General features: G+C 35.2%; 1 protein-coding gene across 14 annotated transcripts in view; it reads right to left on the reverse strand.

Moving 5' to 3' along the window:
• Window positions 1–12,597, reverse strand: part of CHL1 (cell adhesion molecule L1 like) — a 181,547-nt gene that overhangs the window by 145,061 nt on the left and 23,889 nt on the right. For 12 of the 14 annotated variants that reach the window (XR_010384794.1, XR_010384795.1, XR_010384797.1 and 9 more), the window contains exon 2: window positions 447–526. The exons of the other annotated variants lie outside the window; for them this stretch is intronic. The gene's annotated coding sequence lies outside the window, so the exon portion shown is untranslated. The remainder of the gene's footprint in view (window positions 1–446; window positions 527–12,597) is intronic. 14 annotated transcript variants of the gene reach the window in all.

Raw genomic sequence — 12,597 nt, forward strand, 5'->3', positions numbered from 1 at the left:
AGATTTCACATTGATCCAAATCCAAAGGACAGTTGCAGAAGCTGAAAGCCCTTCAGACCATAAAGGGGTGAGCTGTTTGACCGATGAAAATACAGGTTTTCTCACTAAAACTTCAAGCCTCCTAAGAAGCCGACCTTCTCAGATCCCAATGGTAAAATTCATTTTTCTATTAAAAATGACATTTATATAAATATCATCAAGACGCAACTTTCAAATATGCCAGGAGGTTAGCTAACAAGAAAAATAACTGTTAAGTTGTCTTGCTCTTTCAAAAATGAGCCAGGATTTTAATGGAATTCCAAAAAAACAAAAACAACGCCTCACTATATTATATATCTGGTTCATTTCCTGGGTCATTCTCTGTGGCTATATTCTTCTACCATGCATTGCATTAATTCAATGCACTCAAAATGCATAAAGCAATTGATTAAGGAAAATATTCTTACCAGTAAATTAAGTTCCCTTTAGTTCCACTACAATACGTCTGCAGTATTAACACAGGGTCATTGTTTGTAGTTTACAGCACCTAGAGATAGATTAGAAAGTTGTAATTTTAGAGATAATTTCCAGCTAAGGAACCATTTTTAAATTATTTTTTACCTTTTCCCTGTTTAAAGAATTGATTTAGTTTTTCTTTCTCACCCCGCCTCAAAAAAACCCCCAAATACCTAAACAATAGCATTGCTCTATTGCTGAGGATAAAAGACATCCCCTAGATTCTTATCTATGAATAAATGAAGCAGAGATGCAGAAAACAGCCACGCAATTACTCTTCTCATTGAAAGAATTATTGACGTGTCTTCTCTCACAAATTCAAGCATTTTGCAACAGACCACAGTTTGTAAGAATTTCGAGTTGGCAGTCCTCCATGAACTGTTCTTCACAATAGCCACTTGCTTTTGTCTGAGGCTGTGACCAATCTATCAAAATAAAACAGTAAAGACTAAAACGATGAGAGCTCTATCAGGAAGCACTCTCCGAGATCAGAGCTCTATGAATTACAGAGCTAACATAAACCTTTAATTCAAGAGGCCATCTCTCACCCAGGTGTGTTATCAGCAAGCTTCCCATTTTTAAAAAAATCAACACATGAAATGAAGGAAGCGTTTCAACCAATATACACAATCTTTTTTATTGTTAATTCCCAGATAATTTGAAGATTGGCTCCCAATCCCTAAAAGATTGTCTATAAGATTTGTTTTGGATACTCTCCCAAGAGTACAACTTTGAAAAGCTAAGATTTCTGTTGAGCATAAGGATGGTCAAAGTAAGTCAAAGATTTTTCGCAAAGCAGTTGTCTTAACTTAATGAGCATCATTCAGAAGCGCTAAATACCATCTAGTAATTTTAACTCATTTTGGTAGAAATTACTAATTAAAGAGATTTATAAAATTCAATATCTTTTGCCCTAAGAAAAAGAAAGATGGCTAAAATATGTAAGCAACCCACTTTCTTCCTATGCGTTTTTTGACAATCTCTTTGGCCTTATTCCAAAAGCTGCTGCCAAAAAGTTATAAACAGATTGCAATGCCTCGGGGAGAAACTCACACCAATACACTGAAAAGAAAAATTCCACCCTGGCAAGTATGAGAATAGTCCCCACTGCTTTCCAGTTGACCAAGTGACACACTGCACAGTCTGTGCCCTGTACACTTTTGTTTAGTGACCTCATTTCAAACCCCTCAGGCCTACTTCTGGCACTGTTATTATTTACATTATTATAACAAATAGAACTGTTTATAGATGATTCACAATACCCAAAACAACATTTAATATCACTCCTAACCAGTGGGATCATGGTACACAGGTAGCTTGAGTAAAATTGTATTTATTGAGTTCTATAGGCTAATAGAAGATCTTTCTCTAAATACAGGAATATAGGAACTGGCCATCATTTATTGTGTCCAGCATCCATTCTGTTTCAATAGGCACTCAGTGGGGAAAAGAAAAAAAATGAAATGTTTCCCTGTGTCAATTTCAAATTAGATTTGCTGATTGTTCACTCTATTTACTGAGGCTACAGTTAAAGGAGACAATATAGTATGTCTTTTATTTATCCCAGTGATAAAGAGTGCCATAAATCGGGCATATACCCCAGCCAGGGAGCCACTTCTATGGTTCCAACATTAAATCTCCCTAAAACTTCTCTTCAAAATCAATCCATCTCATACAGCTACTGCAGGCAGCTCTTCCCAATGGGTCTCACCTTCCTACCTCTGTCAGTGATACTCATGACATCAGGGATCAGTGCCCCTGGTGAATTATCCACACTCTTGCTTAGCACTTGCAAGAGAGTTGTCTGGCATGAAGCACGGAGACCAGAGCTACTGATCAAACTTATTTGTATGCTCACAGCAGCAGTGTATGCCTGCTGAGCTCTCATCTGCTTCGTTCAACTTTGGTTGAGGAGGCATACACATTAATCATGGATATAAGGTCTTTGCTGCTAATCCAATCACACTGTGTGTGTGTGTGTGTGTGTGTGTGTGTGTGTGTGTGTGTGTGTGTTGGTGTATATAAAGTATTATCTCTGTACTATGGTCTCCTTTTATTCCTTCATGTTGTAGGTGTATGATCTCCAACAATCCTTGAGAATGCAATAAGTAATACTAGAATATATATACATATAATTGATCTCAAATATATATACTAAAACATAGATGTTGGTATTAAAACTTCCATACATATATGAGTATATACGTTATTTTTATCTAATTTTATCTCATTCTTTAAAATTATTTAAAAATTCTTCTCTTCTGCTTTCTTAGCTAAATATTAGCACAATATGAATCTGGGATATACATATCTTGGCGGCATAAGCTCAAATATTATTATGATAAAGGTACCCACGTAAACACACACACACTACACTACTGCAGTCTAAGAAAATATCTCTCATTCCACTTCTACTATATTTAGCAGGATACATAATCTTTAGAATTTGTCAATTTGCTTAAAGCCTTTACCCTTTTTCCTACCACTAGTGATACAGATACTAATATCTTCTTTTCTAATCTTAGACGAAAGTTGCTTGTCTTTTTGCAAAGTCCCTCCGTTTTTCCACTTAAGAGATACGAATAAACATACTGACCAAATGTAAAGGGAGAAACGATAGGAATACTGAAAGGAAATCTGAAGAATTTAGAGGCATATGTATTAAAGCAAAATGGGCATTTGGGCCATTGATGGTTGTTTGCTTTTTACTGAAAAAAAAAAAAAAAGCATCACTAAAAGAAAATATAGTGTAGGCACATCAAACTAATTAAGTTAAACTCTGCTCACTGGAGGAAGAAATAACAGAAAGAGAGAAAGTACACTGTAGGGAGAAACAGAACTCGCTCAACAGTAAGATGCAGTAAAACTGGACTGGGGTCCCTGCAGTGAACAGTGAACCTATGGCAGTAAATGAGCACACAATGGAAATTCTTCAGTCTGCCTAACAAAAAAGATGCACAACAATATGAGAACCAGAAAAAACTATGAGAAACCATAAATGTTTGCTTTTAGAAATGATTTACAAGCAAAACTTTACACTAGCAATGAAGGTGGTTAATTTGTCCCTACAAATATTTCTGAAATACTCTGAAAGAAAAGAGTCCCTATTCCTGATTACTAGCTTTAGTATTTGTTTACTAAAAAACAATTGTTGACTCCCTACTAAGAATCATACATGAATTTGTTTTTAACATCAATTGAAGGCATACTATGTGCTGGATGTTGTGCTAAGCAATCAGTATATTTTCTTATGTCACATGGTGCCCTCTTGTTAGGTCCCACTGACCATAATTTTATACGTGATGAAATGAATTCAAATAGGCTAGGCATCACATACAAACTCACAATGACAATGAGTGGCACAGAGATTTGAACCCAGTCTATGTAACTCCAAGTCCACACCTTTATTTACCTTTGATTACCTTCCCTATCATACCATTCATGCCAAATGCCACGAGTTTGAGAAAAGGGCTCCATAATAATTACTTCTCTATGTCCTACTAAGACATACATTCACCTGTCTTAAAGAGGCTAATAGCATAATATAGTGAAATCAGCCAAGAATATTCCAGGGCAAGTCAGATGACCCAATACATTTTATCCCTAGCTCTATTACTAATGTTGCCAATTGAGAGCAAGTTTCTTAGCCAGTTTGGGTCTCAGTATCTCCATCTACAACACGAAAAGGTTAACAATTTTTTAGAGTTTCTTATCTATGATTACAAGAAGAACTTTCCCTAATAATGGGTTTGAAGGAGGTACACAGAACAGGAATTAAAATATTCAAGACGCTGGGATCATAAGACTCTGATACAGGGAAAGATTAAAAAGGTTAGAACTTTTTCATATGTAAAAATGAATACATAGAACAGAGAGATCAAAATAAATAACATCTTGAAGGATTCAGGAAAATTGAATATAATTATGTTTTCTACCATCTTGGACTATTAAACTTCAAAGAGAGGAGATCCCTCAGAAATGAGTTGAGGCAAATAATACACGAAAGAATTCTGTTAATATGATAGATCGTTTATGTTAAGGAAATAGTTTCCAGAAATATCAAGACATATTTTTGGCAAGTGCACTCATAGTTTATTAACAGAGAAGAGCATTCATATTTCAATATTTGAGAACATCATGGAAAACCTATACACCTTCTCAAGAATCCCTTTCTTCTCTGGAGATGGCCTAGAAGGATCTGGATTTGAACAATGATATCAATTACCCTCAGGTACTCTGGGGTTGTATTCAACACCCACATGAAGCACTCAATCAATATTTGCCTGAATGAATGAGCTCTGCCAATTACTAGCTGTGTCACATTGGGATACATTTATCACTGTATGCCAGACACTGTTCTATTACATATTTTATGAATTAATTTTATCCTTACAACTCTATGAGGTAGACACTTTTTGTTTTTAAGGTTCTTATTTTAAAGATGAGAAAACTAAGGCACAAAGAATTTACATATTGCCTGGGGTTACAAAACCATTTCTCCAGAATGCAACTTTATAATCCTGAAAGCCTTAAGTACTGGCAAGGACATTATTGCAGCAACAGAACACGTTTAATGCAGACTTCTATTCTTTAAGGCTGCAAGCTTAGTAACAAACATTTCCAATCATGATTAAAGAACAGAATTATAAATCATTAAAAGTCACACTGAAATAGGTATCAAAACTGCCTGAGAGTCTTTCAGGGATATTTAGGTATGAAAAGAAGTTAACATAGCTATTATTAGGACTTTCTGTCCCAAAGCATTGTACAAGGGGTCTTTGTTTATTCATCCAAGTATTTATTACTTGTCTGCTCTGTGTCCTGCACTGTGGTCAGGCACACCCATGAATAGGGAGCCCTATGTCCCCAAAATAGGAACTTGTCTAAACAAATCCGATCCCAGGATATTATTCCCAATTTCCTGCTCGAGCCATTCCACCTGCTGCTTTGGTCAGAGTATTTGCTCAAGCAGCTTTCAACCCCTGGCTGGCCTCCACTGGTTTTGCACCATTGGTTTCTCGGCCTCAGACACTCTGATTCCCTTTCAGCTTCTCCAAAGCACACCCAGGGCTACACTCTCTAACTTCTCCTTGAAATAATAGGAAGTTTCAGTATTTCAGTACTCTGTTCACCTTCCCAGGATATTTTCAGCATTATCTGGATTTCAGTCTCTATAGCTACTTAAGGTCTCACACCACAGTGAACCTTAGGGGACAACAAAGAATTTTCAAGTGCTTCTACTACTCCAGCCATGAAAAACTCATTTTTACCCATAAATTCATGTTAGAAAGGATTTGCAGGAGATGCACACCTGGTGCAGGTGTACAACTGTGAGAGGTTTTTTGCTTTATCATTAAAGTTGTAATTGTTCACTATAGAGATTTGGTAAAATACGAATATACATATTTCTATATGTGTTTATATAAATGTATACACATACATTTTATATGTATGCAGGTATACATACATCCAGACATTAGGTATATACATATACATACATATAAAATATAAATCAGTTACTAAAGATAAATACTACCAACATTTTAGTACATTTCTTCTCCCAATTGATAGATCAATATTTAACTAGTACTACAGCTACACCACATATATTCACGTATATATACGTATAAGTATCTAAAAATCATATACTATTTAGCTATATATAACACTATGAACATTCTGCTTTATTGAATAAGCTTACATACTTTTTATGTTCATATGCTTGGGCCAATATTCACCTAACCAAAAATCTAGCTTGAGTTTAGATTAAACAGAACAAAATAGGTTCACAAATTAATGTAAAATGTTTACTTAGTGTAATCTATAACAATAAAATTTTGGTTAACAAACTAAATGCTCAGGAATAGAGAAATAATTAAGTACTTAGAATATAGCTATGCATTAGAAAAGTTTATAGTTTAAAAAAATTGTATTTTCAAAGACTACTGAATGCTGGAGAAACATTAATATTAGGTGGAACCAACAAATTTTATATAGAGTTTGAGTTCAATTTTACCAAAAATATATACATATATATGTATATGTATACATCTATCTATCTGGGGAGTAACATTGGAAAAATATACATCAAATTACAAGCACTGCTTTTGGGGGGAAAAGTACAAGGAGCAATTAAAGATGATATAATTTAATAAATTTATTTTTAATAGTCATGAATTATTTTTTCCATCAAAATGAACATAAGAAATGAAAACACTTTTTTTTCCCAAAGGCTGCATAGTTATTTGAACTCAGTAAATAAATGGCCCAATTTATTAAGCTGAAGAAAGAAATGCCATTCCAGTTTGGGGGGGGGGGGTAGGTACTGGAAAACAAGAGAAGCAGCTCAGAAGCCTAAGAAACAGGGAAGAGTTAAGAAGATATATGAAGTCTGGAGAGGCTGAAGATGAAGATAGAGAATAGACTAAAAAAAAGAGATGAGGTTGAAAAATTATGGTAATCATTTCACAATGTATATGTATATCAAATCATCATGTGAAACACTCTAAATATAAACAATTTTATTGCTCAACTATACTTCAATAAAGCTGGAAAAAAATAAAATATTTTGATTAAAAAACAGATAATGTCAAACATGATGATCATTATTATTTTACATATACTCATTGGCAAATGGAAACTTTGTTCTGTAAAAAATTTCTCAGTGCAAAAACCTAACTTGTAAAACTGTGAAAACAAATAATCAGCAGAGCATGGGTAAGTTCCTCTAATTACCCAAAAAAAAAAAAAAAAAATCTAAAACTGCTACAAAGAGATGTCATAAGATACTCAAAATTTGAAGTAGGCTGTCATTATTGATAGACTTTAAATGGTATGTTAACTATTTAACTTCTAATTTATTATAATAAAATGCTAATTCTAATTAATTGTAATGCAGAACAAAATATGCAAATTCAATGACAACTCTCAAAGTACTTTTAATGGGGACCAAATCAAAATAATTCTGTATGAAGGCTCCAGGGAACTATGAGTGAGCAGAATGATATACAAACATAATCGTGTCACTCAAGAGACTGAATTAATAATTTGTAACAATCTGCAATGTGTAGACCTAGACCATGAGTCCTCAGTGCCTCCTGACAGCACTTCACAGTACACAGCTCAGTACATGGGAGATAGCAGATCTCTCAGTTAAATTTCTGGTCAACCGTGACTTCTACTTTTGCCAAAAGTTGGTCAGCACATCGATCAGAAATATAAGGCGATCCAGAAATGTCTGACACGAAGGGATGCTTTAAATACACTCATTAAGATAAAATTGATATTGGGCTAGGTAAGCTGAAAGTATAGTTAAGGATCACACCAACACATATAGAGGGAGATACATTTGGGGTTACAGAGAGTAAGAGACTCTAAAGAAACACTCCTGTTTGAAAATTTTAATTAATATTAACTTTTTTAGATATTGAAAATCAACGTTAGGAAAAAATCTTTAATGCAGTTCTACTTTCAAAATTTGAAACTTAGTTCACCCACAGGCAAGGCCTGTTTCAGTTCTCCACAAAATTGTGCATCTGCAATTACCTAAACATGTAAAGTAAATGAGGAAGAAAAAACAGAGATGGTGGTGGTGATGATGGTGGCGGTATTATTGTAAAAAGAAAGAGAGAAGAAAGAATGAAAGAAAGAAAAAATCTGCCTTAAACATGGGAAATCACCAAGGTAATTTTTAATTTTTCATAAATATTGGAGAAAGCTGTTCATATCTCCAATCTGTATTGATTTTATCTCCCAGAGAATGTGAAAGATAGTACAGTATGCAAAATTTCAGTAGACAAAAACACGTAGTAAATTAAACCAATATACTAAATTCACTCTTCAGGTATACAACACTATAGCAGTAGGACAACCAATTAATGTGAAATGAAAATTAGTGATGATTATCTATTTAAGGGGTTCTTAATCCCATTAGAATCACAAACACATTTGAGAATCTGGAGAAAGCTGACTCTTCTTCAGAAATATACACATATATTCACGCATGAAATATACCGAACACAATTATAATGGTTTCAAAAATCACTTTTGCTCTGGGTCTTTCAAACTATTCAAGACAGAGCTGAATGTAAAAAGAGGATGTCCAGCCTTAAAACAGGAACTAAAATCTGTTGTAATTATTTAATCAGATTGTATTGCAAATAATAATGCAACATCTTACACTTCATAGCACTCTAAGGATGATTTTTTTCATTTAATCCTTGAATGAACTTTGTGTGTTAATTTTATGAGGTTAATTTATAAGTGAAGAAAAATAAAATTCAGGGAGTTACTTCTTTATTGTCACACAAAGCAAGTGACAAAGGTCAAGTGTAGAACCCTGTGTTGTGATTCCAGTTCTAGTCCTTTCTCAGCAATGCCATAACCCTGTTTCTATGACCAAAAAAACAAAAAAAGTGGTTTATACTTTGTGACGGTAGATCGTTTAAAATGATATAAGACAAACACAATCCTTTAATGTGAAAGGAAAACTGCTCCCCCCAAATCATCAGCTGGTAGTTTGTTATGAACCAGTGAACAAGCTCTGGACCAGAGCTTCCCTACTTGGGATTTTGTCGGTTTTAAGCCTTTGCTTTCATCTATTTCTGTTTAACGTGAATGACACAAAGCCAGAGAGAGCCACCACTTCCTTAGTCTCTCTACATAATCCTGGCAACATATAAGAGCTTAAAAGACATGTTTTATTCTCTTCATTATATACCGAATGCTCTGAATTTATTATATAAGAGATCCTTTGATCCTTAAGAAACAAGCCCCCTTTTGAAGCTCTGGTAACATAGTGTTCAAGACGGTTCTTCCCATAGGGGCCAGTGGGTCACTCAGCACACATTTTAAGTGCTTACTTTGTACAGCTCCTTATTAGGCCTTTTAACACTGCAGAAACTCAGGGTAGGGGGAGAGGGAGGATCCATCCAAAGCAAAACAAAACAAATGCAGCAAAAATTAAGAGGGGTTTAACGTCTTCCCTTTGTGAGTCCACAGTGAAATGGAGAGGGGAAATTTTATCTAAGTAAGTCTGGGATGGCAGACAGAGGAGGGGCACAGGCAGGTAATTCATTTGCAAGTTCAAGACAAGAGAAGTGTACAGATTAAGGTCTAAACTGCATGCAGTCAAGATTATTTTCTGTTTTCTCAAAGCCACATAAAAGATTACAGAGTATAACCTGAACTCAGCTATAAAGATCCCACTGAAATCTCAATAGGCATTTCATAATCACACAAGAGTAGACAAAGTAGTAGCTGAGGGCTGAACCTATTGTCTGGAAAATTCAAGCAGAAAACCCTTTCCTGTAATCTATCCATATCCACAAAGATTTCAGGAAATACTGGCTCTAGAGATCGGCACATTGTAGAAACTGGACTCATTTCTTAATAGCCAACTCTCCTTTGGAGAGTCACGTTCTTTTGCTTTGGGAAATTTAATGTTCTCAGGTTATTTCTTGCATTAATTGTTCACTTTGTAAACCTGAAGTGGATGCCACTGAATTTGCTTCTGGATTCTATGGAAAGATTTGTGGCAACTTATCAATGGACACATAGGGAAACTGGCTGGTCAGTGAATGCTTCGCAAATGGCAGTTTTTTCCCTGTCACTTTTACACATCAGTGCTCAAAATTAATGACATTTCTGAAGGAAATAACAACTAAAAAAAAAAGATTAGGAAAGACTTTTAATAAATTGTATCAGACATAAACCATGTTGGCAGAAATTATAATTAATAAACAGTGAGATGTAACCACCTTAAAATAGAAGACAGAATCTCCTTAGAAACAACATGCAGGACTAATACAAAAATCAATGTTCACTGTGCTGGTTGCTTGCAAAATTACACAATTAATCCTGAGTAAACTAACCTATCAGCAATGCACGCTGCAGGATTCCTGATAACTATTAGGCTGCACAATGTATTAAAGGAAGAGAACTTTAATGAGATCCCAGGAGGACCTAACGATTTAAATCACTTTTTTTTCCTCCCTAACAGAACATTTTTACTCCACTTAGCAGACATTACTTTTCATATCTGATACACATATGGTCAAATCCACTATTAAATCAATCACCAGGAACAAGAAGATAGCCTATTTTGAGACTAAAATATGCTATTGAGCTGATTTCAAAGTAATAGAGGATTTAGAAATCTACATGAAAAAGATGCCACCTTATTAGATTTGACAGTAATCTACTGCTATCCTATGTCACTGGGCAGTCACAGGGGCTAATGAGACATTATAAAATTGTATTACCACACTCTGTACCATGTGAAGATATGTAGTCCCATATGTATTTGATTTACATAAATTATAATCTACCTTATTCCACTACAAAACTAACTAGAAATAAAGTAACTACTTAGGTATAAACATTTGTAAAATATTGACCCTCTTACACAGGAACTTACGTTTCTGTAAGAGTATATTCAAAGATGTCTACATTCATGTGTAGGTATTCCATCAAATATTTAACATACAAATAGATAATTTTGCACAGTGTAAGCAAAAAAATTGTTCTTTTTTATATGATTGGGGTAAGCCTTTTGGGAACTTTTTTCAACTCTTAGATTGAATCTGACTCCATCTAAAAGCATGCCACTTGGACATAGGTAAAATGATTCTTCACACACTCCCTCATGCTCTCCTTACATACTCAAGTGAACTGAAATTCCATTGAAGAAGACATATTATTATTAAATATTCAAATGTCATTAAATTTGGAATTAACTTCTTCCGAGCCGTGGTTCTTTAATCCTGACATCGTAACTCTTGTTAGAGGAGACATCCAGTCAGGCATTGCCTACCTCTACCCCAAAACTGTATGCCAAATAAATGCATGCATGGATGGACCAATCTGTCAATCCAGCTATAGATCAATAAATACATGAGGGCGTTAATTGCAATAAATATAAGAGAGAAAAAGGGAAATACTGTTGATCATCTTCCTGGAGCCAGTGTGGACACCCCGGGGAGCCCAGCCTGCATTCACAGGCTTTGGCTAGTTCCCTTTGCTTTGACTCCATTGCTGGAAACAAACAGAGCAGAGTGCAAACACGTAACAAAACTGCCAAGAGGAGGCCAGAAGCAATGAGTCCAGGCATCTCAAAGAGGAGAAAGATGGGGAAAAGTGGGGAGAGACGAAAAGGAAAATCCAGGAGGAGACAAGAATGTAGGTGCAAAAGAGGAGCAATTTTTCCTGAAAGGCTGGAAACCTCCTAAGCAATAAAGACAGGTGACATTTCTGCAGTGATGTGTCAGCACAAAGACAGTAGCAGGAGTCCACACGTGCCACATGCCACCTACTGTTTTTCAAAATAATATGAGCCTTTACCTCTTATTTTCGTATAACAATAATTACGAATGTTAAAACAAATAACAGAGTTTTGGTTTGTCTCTCGTTCATCTCATTTAGCTCAGAAGCACAATACTCTCCTATCTGGTCCAAGGAACCAGCGCTGTTATCTCAGCAGCATCACTAAGTGCCACATACATATGCAGCACTGTTTTAGACCCCAACTTCTGGTCGACCTTCCAGGGGCTAATTTATCATTGCCTGTCTCCCTGTCTTCTCCCTTTTTCCCATAGCTTTTGTATGAAAACAGAAAACATATGAAAAATGATTTACTCCCTGTGTGGTTTTAAGAAGGTGGGCATTCATAAGTGGTTATTAAAGTACAAGTAAGATGAACTTGGGGTGCAGAGAAGTGGCTAACAAGTATATTCCTTATAAATCCTGGTAATGTCTACACCTGCTACTTGCTTATCTGATATAAATATTAATTTTACTTATGAGGATTCCTGGTGGAATGAATTACCTGAAATAATAGGCATGAATTAACCTGACATGCATTTCAGTGTTCAACCAAAATTTTCCATTTTCAAAAGGAAAATATTTTGACAAGGCCTAAGACACGCTTCTTATGCTGTTTTCAAAACTCTCCCATATGAAATCTACTCAGAAAGTCTCTCTCTTTACTGAATTTTCTGCTAAGCCCTGGGGAGAGGAGGAAGCATTTTGGAAAATGAAGGGAAAGATAAAAATCATAAGCACCATAAAGCAAAAATTTTTCTCTAAGACATCATAGAAATATCC

Source organism: Camelus dromedarius, chromosome 17 (genome assembly GCF_036321535.1).
Source record: "Camelus dromedarius isolate mCamDro1 chromosome 17, mCamDro1.pat, whole genome shotgun sequence".
Taxonomy (NCBI): domain Eukaryota; kingdom Metazoa; phylum Chordata; class Mammalia; order Artiodactyla; family Camelidae; genus Camelus; species Camelus dromedarius.